Source organism: Lagopus muta, chromosome 19, assembly GCF_023343835.1.
Source record: "Lagopus muta isolate bLagMut1 chromosome 19, bLagMut1 primary, whole genome shotgun sequence".
NCBI classification, from domain to species: domain Eukaryota; kingdom Metazoa; phylum Chordata; class Aves; order Galliformes; family Phasianidae; genus Lagopus; species Lagopus muta.
This window is the reverse complement of record NC_064451.1, coordinates 68,157-82,521: the sequence shown is the minus strand read 5'-3', so window position 1 is coordinate 82,521 and position 14,365 is coordinate 68,157. Positions and strand designations below refer to the sequence as shown.

Genomic DNA, 14,365 nt, shown 5'->3' with positions numbered 1-14,365 from the left:
TCCGGGTGCCCCAGTGGCCCTGCAAGCAGGAGACAGAGCCAGCCTTCCCACCAGAGGTGCGTAATGGATGGATGACCAACCCCAGTGCATGACCACGTGATAAGTTATCTGCCCACGGTCCATGAAACAAAACGCTTTTTCCTTCTTTTCCTTTACATCGGGGGCAGTGAGCCCCGATATTCGAAGTATTCCCTAAGCACAACGCGTTGGTCTTGTTATTTTGTTTTACAACGAGCTCACACCGAGCCCTGCGTGCCCAGCTGTCAGCGCTCAGCATCACATCGCCCTTAACCTGGGTCGGTCGCAGCTCCAGCTGCTGCCCCGGCTGCCGCTGCGTCCCCCTGTGCAGCCGAGCAGGGCTGGCCCTGGGGATGAGAGGCAGCCCGACCCTGCCCGCTCCTTCTGCCCCGGGCTTTCCTGGCACAGTGCGTTATGGGCAGGCAGCGGACCTTGCCCGAGGGCTCGTCACTCATTACCACCACCTTGGGAGCACCGGAGTCAGCCGGCAGCCGCTGGCAACTCAGTGAGAGCAGCTGTGATGCACTCCTCCCTGCGGGGCCCTGGTAACACGAGAGCAGCGCTGTGAGCTGCCAGCCTTCCTGCCGCCCCGCCAGCCGGCACCTCACTGTTCCCCATCCCCACGAGATGCCGAGCACCTCCACGCCCTGCCAGGCGAGGGGGACGCCAGGCTCAGCCCCTCTGCGCTGCGTCTCAAAGGCTCCGGAAGGGACTTGCCCGTTCCCTGCGGTCGCAGCTCCGTGCAAACAGAGGCGCAGCCTTGGGGCTGCCCCAGACGCAGTGAGCCCTCAGGGCTCTCACACCGCTGGCAGCGCCCGGCCCCGTGCCAGCCCCCAGTTCCGGGCTGCGGTGCCGCATGGATGCTCTGCCATGGCACAGTAAACAGAACACGACGGCAGCAGAGGTCCCTGAGGTCTCCAGCTTTCTGAAAGTCATCAGTGCTGCATCCAAACCCTCAAATAATTCCGTGTCTTGATCTGGGCCAGGAGGAGGTGTTACTGCGACAGCGAGACAAGGGGCAATAAAAAGGGATCGAACAACCAGCCGAAACCAGCTGTATTTAATAGTTTCTCCTGGGGGAAAGGGCTGCAGCAGGACCAGACTTATCTCTGTGTTTTATACTTGAGGTCAAGAGACTAAAAGCCCCACCGGGATCGTTACTTATTAATGACAATGGGGAACAACCCAGATGCCAACACACGTACACAAGGAAGAGCTGGAACTCTGTGGCAGGAACATTTCCCCCACACAGCACGTCTCAACTGTCCCTCGAGCACTGGTTGTGAGGCTGCTGCAGATGCTGCTCTTCAGTGGGATTGACAGTGAAGGATGGGAAGCACCTCGCTCTGCCCCCCCAGCAGCCCCCCAGCCATGCTGCCACTGATTGCAAGAGCACAAGTCTTGCCTATGGCAACAACACACGAGCAAGGCACTCTCAGCCTCCCAGAACGTTAACAAGGCAGGATGCCTCTCCTGGAGGAGAATTCACCACAGCAGAAGAATGGCAAGTGGCATGGCCATAATAGAGCAGCTGCAGGGTCCCAGTGGCTTCAGAAGCAATGGCTCTAACTGCGTCACTGCTGAGCAACAGGCAATTCCAATGGCAAACATATAGCCAGAGAGGAGGAGCACCAGTACACCCAATGCCATCACCCAGTGCTCCCAGGCTGGGCAAACAAGCTGGATGGTGGATGCAGACGAAGAACCCAAGCCAAAGGCTGGAAAGCCACCAGGAAGGTGGAGGGCTGCTGAGAGCCCTGGGTGCAGCCTGCAGCCAGCAAGAGCCGTGTGCAGGGAGAGGGCAGCGCGGGTCATGCTGTGAGAGCGTATTTAACACTGATGGAGGAGCCCTGCCCTGGGATGGACTGATGAGGGCAGTGCTGGGCAGCCATGCCTGCCTCCAGCCTGCCTAGCTGCTGTAGAAGATGCAGACGTGCTATGTGATGTCCCCGCGGCACAGGGGACAGCTCTGTAGCCGTTTGCAGCAGGTCTGGCAGCAGCACACATGGCCACAAGGCAGGAAAATCATGTGGGCCTGTGGAAAGAGAGAGAAGACATGAACAGTGCTGTTATACCATAATCTCAGCACCACCACATTTAGACAAAATACAGGAGGAAGCTGGAGATGATGGGCAACACCTACAGCTTTCAGAGTGGTAGACAGTGCCAGCACCCTGAGCCCCTGCACTGTGCAAAGCATGCACAGTGAAACAGACCTGAGGAAGAGCACTGCCCAGTGCCACATCCCAGCTGGCCCTCACTCACCCCTGCTCTGGCAGCACACATGCTGGGCTCTCACCTCCTGCTCCATGCAGACAATGCACTCTGACTTCTCATCCCACTGCAGCAGGGGAGCAGTGGGGACCACAGAACTCGGGGCCTCCTCGTCAGGGGCACAGGGTTGTGTGGCTGCAGGGACCTCGGTGTCCACCATCCTCAGCAGCTCTGCAAGCACAAGCAGAGGTCTGAGTTGAAGGAGAGCTTCCATCTCCCACCCAGTCAGGAGCAGCTGCATGCCCACGGGAGCTCAGTGCTCTGAGAGTCAGTGGTGACAATACAGCACACCCTGCCTCTCCCACAGGCATACAAACCTCAATCAGCTCTACTCCCCATAGGCAGGCATCTGGCCCTGCAGATCTCCCCACTCAAGGCTCAGGTACCCACTGCTACCACACGACACGTCAAGGAGCAGGCAGAAAAGAACTGCTGGTACCTGGGATTGTCTTTGCCACAGCCAGGATCTCCTGCACCCGTCTGAGGATGGCACGCTGCAGGCCAGTCTCTGCAATGCCCATCTGCAGTGCAAAAGGAGGGTTGTCAGCACTCAGATGAGAAAGCATAGAGGGGGCTGAGAAAGGAGACACCTCCAAGAGAACAACACAAACTCTTTGGCCAGGCTGGCAAGACCTGTTCACGTCAAGGGGAGAATCTCCACCAGGCATCAAAGCTGGAATAAAGGAATTCGCACGTGCCCCTGTTGAGCTACAAAGCACATCTGAGGGACTGAAAGGCAGAGCTGAGCTACAGTTCATTCTGCAGGTGCTTTGGAAAATCTGTCACCTGCTTGGACAAGGCACAGAGTAGCATCAGCACCTCCCCCTGCACAGATGTGGCACACCAGGAGCACCAACACTCTGTCCAGCAAGATCTGCAGTGGACATAATCACGAGCACGGCTCGACAGGGTCAGACACAGAGCAGCGTTGCCCTGTACTGCTTGTCTGCTGCCTCGTACCTTTTCCAGGTCACTGGCAGTCATGGTGCTGAGCACTTCCAAGGAAATTCGATGGTGTGCAAAGACAGGCACATACTGTCCAGCTGACAGCTCGATTAAAAGGTTCACCAGCTGCTTCTCCAAGCCCTCCTCCTGCAAAACACAAGGCGAGCTCTCAGACTTCGCTCTGGAGAAAAGGTGTGGGGCACACAGCTGCCTGACCATGCATGGCAGCAAGGACAGGCAATGCACATAGTCCTGCTCTCAGGAACAAGGCCATTCTAGAAGCATTTTGCTTCCATGAAGACACTAAAAAGCCCAACAGCCAAAGGAGCTCCGGCTGCAAATACTTTATGAGCGAAATTCAGAACACCTTGGTTTTGGAAGAATGAAACACAGCAATTTTGGCAGCTGATGTCTGCAGCAGCACCTGCTCTGCCAACCTGAGCTGACACACAGCAGGGCTGGAGCTCAGAGCAATCTCTCTGGGGCTGCCCTGCACCTGTTTTCACAGCACAAAGTCCCTGGCTCAGTACTGTAAAGCACCAGGCAGCCAAGCGGAGCTGTTCAGAGGTTTGGCTGGAACAAAGTGTTCCTTCCTCTGCACATGTCAAGCAGAGCATTTTGTTAGTGTGCACACTACAGTGGAAGCAGTAAATGCAGCAGCAACCTGGAGTTTCAGGGAGAGTGACTTCTGGTTCAGCAGGCGCTGGTACTGGATCAGCCAGTAGTTCTCCTGTTTGGTTTCACTCTTTGCTTCCATTTCCAACTAAAAAACAAACTCATTCACTCAACTGCCCGAGATAATGCAGTAAGTGCTATTTAGAGCAGCCTGAATTGTGTGTGTAAGGGGAAATCAACAGCCTGGCTGTGTAGGGCTGGCTCAGAGAACTGCCAGGCTGGTCCCACTTCGATCCCCACATCCCACACCCTCTGCATCCCTCTGCTCACTGTGCCCTATGTACTAAAGCCCAGCCTTTTGAAGCTCAGGACAGTCTAGAGGTCTTCAGAATTACAAGGCCACATGCAGACACCCAGTAGGATCATGCTGATTCTTTCCTGTGATTTCCCCAGAAATGGGAAAGATCATCCCCAGATGGGGGAAGCAGGGGACATTTCAGATAGCAGGGCCTCACACTGCACCAGGGACCGGAGGTAACCATGCCCCAAGAGCTTACATCAGCACTTTCTGAAGTCTGAGTCTGGACACCACCACTCAGAGCCCCTCCCTGCTCTTCTTTATCCCTGTGCTGACCCATGGATGCTCTCCCTGCAGACAGCCTTCGTGCTTACAAAGGCTTGTGCTTTGTGCTCATCTACAGCCCAGAATTATGGGCCTTCATTACCAGTATTTGTTGCAATTCCTCTTCCCTTTGCTTCTTTCTTTGAGCAGCTACTGCAGCAGGTAACCAAGTGCTTGGCGTTGCTCCATGATCACCCTCTGCAACAGAAGGACTCTGGCATCCATTTCTCAGATCTGCAGGAAACCCCTGCCCCGATTTCCAGCAAAGCACTCACCATATACCCAGAATTGTCATAGCAAATGTTAAATTCCTATGCTGCATGGGCCCCACAGCACAGCTGAGCAGATGGCCTCAATCCTCCCTTTGGCATGGCACGCCTATTTCTTTTGGTCCTGCACTGACCATTCACCAGTGGTGCCAATCCTCAGCACACACCGAGCAGCCCTAGGCTGTGCCCGCCTGCAGCAGCTCTTCATCACTGCACTAAAAGTTCATTCAGTGGCATCAGAAGTGTTTGTGGTCCTCCTTAACGGAGGATCACCTGAAACTACATCTAGGAGCCTGCAGACATGCGAAGGAGCAACCAACAGCAGCTGAGGATATCCTATCAGCACTGGTCTCTTCCAAACCAACCTTGCAAAAAATAACTGGTGCAAACACCTCCCTTTCTCAGGGCTTTTTTGTTATTCTTCCTGCTTTCCTGTGATTCTCCAAGCTCAAGACTAAAGCACCCATATCTTATAGGAGGAGCAACAATCTGCTGCACAAACATGACTGCAGGAATATTTCTGCCAAAGCACTTTGTGGGCACTGCCTGAGCAATAAGGGCTCAATGGCAGCAGGAAATTTTGGGCTGCAGACCATCAAACAGCAGAGGGGATGCAGGCAGATGAAGCTGTCTCCAGTTTGCTCTCCTAGTGTGCAGAAGTGTAGCCGCAAACACATTGTGCCCCAACAGCCACACAGATAGGGACTGGATTACATCCTCACTTTCTTGGGCTGAATAAAGAGGTGACCTAAACTGGGAAACTGTGCACACAAGGCAAAAACTGATGCAAAGGTGTATCAACAATTTAAAGCCAAGCTGCTTAAGCCAAATGTGAGATTTCTCAGTTATGACTGCTGATGAAGTCAACCCATTGAATGGTGGGATGGTGGGGTGGAAGAGCCTAGGAGTCATGGGCTAGAAATGAAGGAGAAGAGCTGGCAGCCACTGTTGCTGGGTATTTAAAACCAAACACAACATGTGAGAAGACATGGGATGCTCAGCAGGGATTTCTGGGACAGCCAACAACTGGATTGAAAAATCCTTCCACACACAGCAAGCCTACAGCTGCCCACTTCTAAGGAGGCCAGGTTACTTGTCTCTTTCCTGCCATTCATCAGGAAGTTTAAAAGCAGCAGCAGCGTTTCCATATCACCATGACAAAGAGGTTTTTTTGGTGTCCTGGGGTTAAGTACCTTCTGATTAAGCACAAAACCACCAGGAAACTGCAAGAAGCCAAAGAAGCAAGTGAAGCTTTTGCAATCCCAGAGCAGAGAGAGTGTGGTGGGGCAGTCCCAGGGCCCTACATACCTGCAGTGTCTCTGTGTCCAGTTCTTGCCTCTTTAACTCCAGCTGTGTCAGCTGCAATAACTCTGTTTCTATTAATTTAATCTAAACAGAAGATGAAACATTTTTTTACTGACATTTGAAATGATTTTAATTTACACTCTTTCAAAATGAGGTCTAACTACTGGCCTTGGAAGGACAACACTGCAGAGCTGCCCATAAGCTTGGGAACGTTGGAGCCCTACCTTGACGCGTGCTCTGCGGCTGCTCTTTGTCTCATGCCTGAAGAACTGCCTCCCACTCTCTGCACTGAACACCTTCTGTGTGAGACCAGAAGCACAGCGCAATCAGTTCATTCAGCCAAACCCTGCAGCCACTCTGGAAAGCAGCTGTTATCAAAATCCTCTTAGCACCAGTGTTCAAACTGCAGATGGACTGGGAGCTCTGTCATGGATCCCAGCTGCTTCAGCAATTCCCATCACGATACATGCTCTCTCAGTCAGGGTAACTGAGACACAGAGAGGTGAAATGAGCTGCCCAAGATCCCAAGCCAAGAAGAGAGCCCAGCTCCCCTGCCAGCCCAGCAATCTGTTCATCCCAGGCCATTCTGCTTCCTGTGTGCCACCTACCACCAAATTCCTGCTGACACTGAGGCTTTGTGCAGGCTGCACCTACAGCCCCTGCCCTACAGGATGCTGGTGGGATGGGTTTCAGTAGCAAAAGGCCCAGCCTATGGTATCAAGAAACAAACTCCCTTTGTTTACAAAGCAAGAGCAAGCAAAGTGCCGGGCTCTTACTGATCTCAGGCAATGGAAGGCGGTTAGATTCATCTTCTGGATTGTCTGTGCAAAATCCATAGGTTTTAAGCACAGTGCAAAGATTGGTCACCAAGTGACTGAATATATCAAAGCCTTTGAGCTTATCTACCAACTCCAGACCTGAGACTTTTCTCCTAGTGTCAGATCAAGAGAGGGAAGCAACTGGAACGCTGTATCAGAAAGCAGCTACCCACCTCCACACATCAATCACTGCTACCTCCCCAGCAGCTTTTGCTCTTCCCCTGACTATTTTGTTTCACCTTTTGCAGAATGTTGCTCAGAAAGGCAGGCTGAGAATGGGAAAGAAAAGGTGAACTTATGGCTCAAGGCGCAGTTACAGTGTGCTAGATGGAGATGCAGTGGACTCGTGGAAACAACAGCCCTACCAAGGAAACCTGAAGGAAAATGGTAATTGCAATTGCAGACCACCCCTACAGAGCCAATGCAGGTCTGCTACTGACCACTTTCCAGCATCTCATCCAGAGCAGTTTTGAGATGACCAAAGCAATGGCAATCCTACTAACTCCACAAATGTAAAATCTGTCTCTATACTCTCTCCTATGGTACTGGGAGACTAGTTTATCTCACACTACACAAAGCTTTGTCTGTAACAGTACAAGAGCTCTCCATTTCCTTCCTGCTCTTTGCTCACAGCACTTTGATCTTCCTCATAAGGGTCTCAGCAAATGATGAGGAACTGGTTGCTCTTTCCTCTACTGCTGACTCACCTGGTTCCTGATCTGTCTGTGCATAAGATCCTTCTTCACTTGGAGAGCTTCAAAGGCAGCTTTCTGCATCTCACTCTAAGGGACAGACAACATTCTGCTCAGTGCAGGTTGTTCATGCAGATGTGAACGACCTAAAGAAACCCTGCTGCCTTGCAGTGGCTCAAGTACAAATGAACAATGCTAACTCTGCATGAACAGTGCTCACATTACAATATGGCATAGATCTCACCAGAAGGTAAAGATCTCTGACCAGAGGGTAAAACCCTCCTTACAGAATGACAGAAGTTACAGTCATGCTCTACATACACACACGTTGAGTGCTGTATATGAACCCCACCTCCCACTTTCAGCAGCACTGAGTACCCAGGCTGCCAGGTCTGTGCAACAAGGCATGACTTCCCAGCACGTCTGAAAAATGAGCTGAGGAGGTCTCAAAATGAGGTATTCAAAAGCAGAAGATGCTCAGAAAATGCATCCCAAAGGCATCCAGACAGCTTGTCCAAAGTCACCCAAGAAGCCTGCCAAAAAGACAGGACTTGTCAAAACTCTCTCAAATCTTAAAATCCTCTGTATTAATCATCACACCACTTTTGCTTCCCATGGTCTGTGCTGCTGTCCTTCATGAGAAGTTGCTGTCTAGTTAAAGTATAAACACATTTTTCTCTCAGATAGCAAAGCTAGCTTGTTAGAACACCAGTCTCCAAGTTAAACCAATAGTGTTCTATAAAACAATTCTTGCAAACAGCCCGACCCTGCAACCATTGCTCCCATACCTGTCACTCTCAACTCTGCTTTTGCATCCTACTGCCTTTCTTCAGTCTCTCCCTGCATGCAATTTGCTCTCTTGCCTACCTGCTGCAAGATCTGACTAACAGCTTTGTTCTGATCCATCTGTTGCCAAGCCAGGATTTGCTGGAACTTCTGATCCATCTCAGCTAGGCTGCAAGAAAATATATTTGTCAAGGAGTTACTGCAAATCCAAATAGGGGCCGTGGTTGCCCCAGCAAGCTGCCCAGGTGATGAATTTGCACATCAGTGTTCTGCACTGGAAAAGCTGTGCTGATGAAGGTCCAGACAGCAGGGTCAGGTATTGCCTGCACTTGCAGGCAGGACTGTGTCTACCCACTGCCCTCTGTTGGGCAGAGCACGGGTGCACAATGTTAATTCTGTCTGTCAGACACCTCCAGATTTCTCACATCCTTGTAAATAAATAGAGCTAGAATTTTCTTCATTTATAGCAGTGTGCTACACGTACACAAACTGTGCCCACATAATCCTTACAGTCCAGAGGATTTTTAATATTCTGTGCCTCCTTCACATATTACAAAATGTGAAGTTTTCAACTGTTCTGTTGTAACACTGCTCGATTCCACCTGGCTCATCACTGCTCAATTTCACTGCTCAGAGATGGAAATTTTCACACTGGCTCCTGGAGTGACACATCCCAGCTTGCATGTCACAAGGTCTCATAGCTCTGTGGGCAATAAAGTCCCCAAGTTCCATTTTTTCCTCCTAATTTCTCAGCTTGCTTCACTTCCCCAAAGACCCTGCAAGAAGGACCACATCTGAGAACAGAGCCTTGCTTCTAAGAAACAGAATGTGGCTGTAAACAACCATGAAGAACCTCAGCCTGCTCTGTAATTTGTCCAGCAGAACTATGAAAATTCCACAAGAGAGCAACAAATGAAAGGCTATAGCTTCCACTAGGAAAAGTTCTGCACCATAATTATTATCTGCTCCATTAGGAGCTTTTTTAATACCATGGAAAAAGAAACGTAATCCTCTAGACAGTCCTAGGAGGCACTGCGCTACACTTTGACACTGACTAACCAAATAACAAAAAGATCAGTCTAACTTCACCCTCCATACTTAGCAGGATGTATAAGGTAGAATAAATGGTATAAAAATGTGACAGGTGCAAAGCAGGATTAACATCTCATGTTCTCGTGGTTAGAAGGTGGTTCATTTAACCACGCTGCTTTACTTTGCACTGTCACCTGGTTCACACAGAGCTGTTCTGCTGCCATCCAGCAGCTGCAGAAATTCCTGGCTCTTTACATGGGAATCACACCAGAGAGTGCTGGCAAGCAAGGAACTTTACAACAGCAGCATCTCCAGCCCCAGAGATCTCCCAGCATACCTGGAGCAGGCCTGGCTGACAAGGTCTTGCCGCTGAGATTCATAGGTCATTTGGATGAGCTTGTTCTTGTAGCTCTCAGCCAGCATTTGTTGCATGGCAGCTAGGAGACAGAAGTGCTGTCAGTTTGTATCAGGAGCTCCTCTCTGGAAGAGACACTGATCTGCCACTGCTGCTAGAATAACTTGCAATTAATAGTGCCTTTTCTCTCATTTCAACCTGTTCTCATTATTCCCATCTCATTCATTTATGAGGAGATGCATTCAGCTGCAAGAATTGTGGGTATTTATTGGAAAATCACACAAACAAATCCTACTATGCTTGCACCTCTTCAGTATTTGGAGAAGCAAAATCAGTGCCTTAGACAGGCTACAGGCCTGTCTGTACTGCTGTGAACCATCCACTCCTGGGGTGACAACACACAGATCATTTCCATTGTAACTCCAGCAGCTCCATTCATGCTCACAATGAGCAGAAATGGTTCCCTTGTGGCACTGTTGCTTACCTCCTAATATGGTTCCTGCCTCACAAACCTGATCAGTCAACATCTGCTTGGTACCTCTAAAGTAGGAAGTACTTTGTGCACACAGGATGCCTTACCATCAGTTTCAGACTGCTTATGCAATACGCTCCAGCTACATCAGGGGCACAACTCACACCTGAGAATCAGCAGTGAGTTGCGGGTGGGAGCACTGATCAGCCATGGTATGTGTACAGTGCTACCCACTTCGAGTCTGCTCTATGCATGAGGCAACAAACAGCAAGAACGTGTGTAGCAGAGCATCTCCCACACAGCAATCACCTTTCAGGGCATCTCCAAAGGAACCAGGTCTTTCCAGTAACCTACTATCCCAGTTATTTGGACTTACAGGCCACTTCCCTCCTGCGCAGATGCTCTGTCTCCTCCTGTGTGATTGCCATCAGCTGTTCCATCCTTATTCTAGCAAGCAAATAAGAATAATTCAGCCACTCATTCAAAGAAGCACTACCTCACTCCTCTCCTGCTCACTCAGCTCAGAACCCAAGGCTGGGCAGATTCAGCAAGCAACCTGTACAAGAAAGCCACATGCTCATCAGAGACTCAAAAGTTGCAGTGATTTCTTGGAAAGGGTATCTAAGACTATTAAAAAATAAAATTTTCCTCAAAACCATGGGAACAGCTGCTTCTTACAATGGAAAGTTCATCCCAGAAGACCTAACAAGGATCTGGGAAACAGGCTTCCTTCCCTTGAGGCTTGAGGAGCACTTTAAAGCTGACTGCAGCGAGCATTGCCACTATAAGCAGGAGCCTCATCTCCCTCCCACCTCCCTGTCCTTGTCCCAGCACAATTACACACACCACCACTTAACCTTCTGGGAAATGGTTTGAATTAAAAACTATCTGCCATACAAAGATAATATTTTTCAGCCAGGTCAGTTTACTCTGTCACAGCACAAACACCTCATGGAAGCAGGGGGCAATATAAAAGTAGAGGAGAGTTGCAGAAAACCAATTTTAGGGGCAAAGCCAGATCAAAGTGTTGGCTGAATGGCAGCACTGAGTTTGGTGTATTCCTCCCATACACATTACTGGACCACTTCTGTAAGTGCTTTGCTTTCCAACAGATTTCTCTTGGCCCTTGATAGTAGAATACAGGGTTTTGTTCCCAAACTCCTTAGCTAGGACTACTCTGAGATGAAAAGTAAGTGCAATCACCAAAATATGCACCTTCCAGAAGGAGCACTAAAGAGGAACACTAAGCACTGCTGTTCAAATATGTAACTTCCATGAGGAATTCAAATTTTACACGGCACCACAAAACTTCAAAAGCACAGATGTGTGAAATATTCTTCTGAGGTGCCAAATTCCACTTCATTTAAGTGGGATTTTGGCAGTTCAGCAGCTAACACTCCATCCAGACACTGATCCTGTTCTGCTAGAAGTGGCAGCTGGGAAAGTGGTATCTTTATTTGCAAATCTATGAGCACATACTTGAGTGCAGACAAACTCAGTGTAGCTAACACACACGAGAAGGGAAGAAGCAACCATGTCCACAGCCAGGGCAGCACAGGAGTCTGTGCAATTCCACTGCCTCTGTCTGTACAGCACAGGCTTGCAGGGACAGTTTAGCTCTGTAACCAAGCCTGCAGGCCTTTTGGGGAGCTCTGTCCAAAGGCTGCATGCTGAACAGGGACCACAGAAGCAACATGCACTCCACTTCACTTAAGTATCAGGACTGACCAGCTCTGTTAAAACTCAGAGAGGCCAAAATGAACAACTCAGAGCACGACACGAGCCCCCAGTGGACAGAGCTCACTGCAGGATGTCCTGTGACTGCCTCACCTCTGATTGTCCTCTGTCAGCTTCTGGATACGGCTGGCAATGCCTTGCTCTGCTTGCTTCAGCTGCTGCAGCAGTTTCAGGCGCTCCTCCTCCAAATGCCGCTGGTGCTTTGTCAGGCCATCCTCCAACCTCATCTGATCCTAGGCCAAGGTAAAAGAACCAAAGGAGAACACGGTCAGTTTAAGAAACGTAGTATCTTGTACTGGGCCAGATCATGGAGGGTTTGGTTGTAGTGCCCCAGGCAGCTCTGGGGAGATGTTATGAGAAGGAGATCAGATCCTTCATCCTTCATCAGATGGGGCAGCCTAAACACAAAGGAACTCCAAGGTGCTTCCAAGGAGATGTTGAGAATCTGTGAAGTCAAGCAATTATGTACGGGAAAGATGTAAAAAAATGAAAAAAAAAACGGCTCCAATTTGTACAATCAAAACAGCCACCTATCAAATGACTGTTACAGCATCCCTAATGACTCCAAGGGAGAAAGCAGAAGCAAAACACTGAGGGCAGTGAAATGAGCTGCTGTCTCTAGAGGGAAAGTTTCTGCTCACGTGGACACTCAAAACACCTCTCTGTCTGTGGCAGCAGACACAGCCCTAGCTCAGCAAATGAGCAGGGATTAGAGCTCCTGCCCAGAAGAGACCCATCTCTCTTACTGTCTGCAGTATCTCATCCTTCTGATTGTTGATCTGCTGAACAAGCAGTGCATGTTCTCTTTGCCCCATGTTCAAGTACTGCTCAAATTCAAGCTTCTCCTGCATTTTTTTTTCCTGAGAAGAAAGATGAATGCCAGGAATCAGCAGAGTTGGCTCCGCTCCTTCTCAAATAAGAACAAATTCTGGCAATGCAAAGCAAGGCACATTAATCCCCACAACTACAAGAGAGAAAGCCAAAAGGCTTTGACTAGCCAGGAGGCTTTACTAGAGGATGGAAACGTTCTGTCCCTAGGAAACCAAAAATTGTGAGGCAGAAGTTGCTGTTTTCTTTATGATAGCTTCCCAACTCCTTGCAATTCCTTTCAGTCACAAAGCCAACACCTCAAGGCATCAACTCATACAACAGAAACACAGGGAACTTCTGCTTCAAGCCAATACAAACACTCAACGCTAGGAGTTAAATCCAAAATTAAGGTTGTGTTCAGCTCAGACTTTGGTGGTGGCTTGCAGACCTTGGTGGTAGCTTGCAGACCACCACTGTCACCTCACCTAAAGAAGGTCTTGTGCCCATTTGTGCAGAACTTCCTATGCTGCAGTTCCTGGCTGTTTCCCCTTGTCCTGTCTCCACACACTGCAGAAGAGAGTCTGGCCTCTCCACTCTGCCCCCCACAACTTAGATATTTACAGACCTGGATCAGGTCCCCTCTCAGTCTTCTTTTCTCAAGGCTGAACAGACCCAGTTCACTCAGCCTTTCCTCATAGCAGAGATGCTCCAGGCCCCTCACCATCTTTGTGGCCCTCTGCTGGACTCTTTCCAAGAAGTCCCTGTCTGTTTTGTACTGGGGAGCCCAGAACTGGGCTCAGTGCTCCAGATGAGGCCTCACCAGGGCAGAGCTAGGGGGAGGATCACCTCCCTCGATCTGCTGGACACGCTCTTTTTAATGCACCCCAGGATGCCATTGGCCCTCTTGGCCACAAGGGCGCACTGCTGGCTCATGGCCGACCTGTCGTCCACCAGGACGCCCAGGTCCCTCTCTGCAGAGCTCCTCTCCAGCAGCTCATCCCCCAGCCTGTACTGGTGCATACAATTATTCCTCCATAATAATCATGGTCTGCCACCGCTTCTCATAGCCCAGTAGCGCCCCGCATTCCCTCTCATGCTCAGCCTCTGGGAAAATCAAACAGTACAGTGGACTGTGAACAGCTACGCCAAGAGCAGTGGGTGCTGAGACATTCAAATGTTGGGACCCACGTGTAGGAAAAGCTGCCTGGGCAGTCAATGTTCCGGGAACTGCCCACCGTGCTGGTCCTGCCCAATCAAACCTCCTGCACACTGCAGAAGGAAAATGAAAAAATGGCACCCGCTGATATTCACTGACCCTTGTTGAATGTTTCTGGAGACACAGCAGTGGATGTGAGCACAGTGGGGCTGTGAGCGTTGCGTTTCATCAGTGGTGACAGTGACAGCGGGTCACCCCTGGTGCAGATTGTTATGAGCTGGTGAAAATGCAAAGCTGATATCGGTGACTGTGTTGAGAAACAGGTTTGGTAGCTGAGAATTTGCTCTATCAAGCATTGTTATTGGGCTCTTTGTATCTATTGTAGTTTCCACGGCAATAAGTAGGAGGCCTTACTTCCTCCAAAGAGGAACCTTCCTATACAGAAAAAGTCCTCTAAAC

The 14,365-nt window shown here is 50.0% G+C and overlaps 1 pseudogene; it reads right to left on the bottom strand.

Annotated features, from left to right (window-relative positions):
• Positions 1-1,927: 1,927 nt before the first annotated feature.
• On the bottom strand, positions 1,928-12,880 carry LOC125702503 (E3 ubiquitin-protein ligase LRSAM1-like; annotated as a pseudogene).
• Between the last annotated feature and the right edge of the window lie 1,485 nt (positions 12,881-14,365).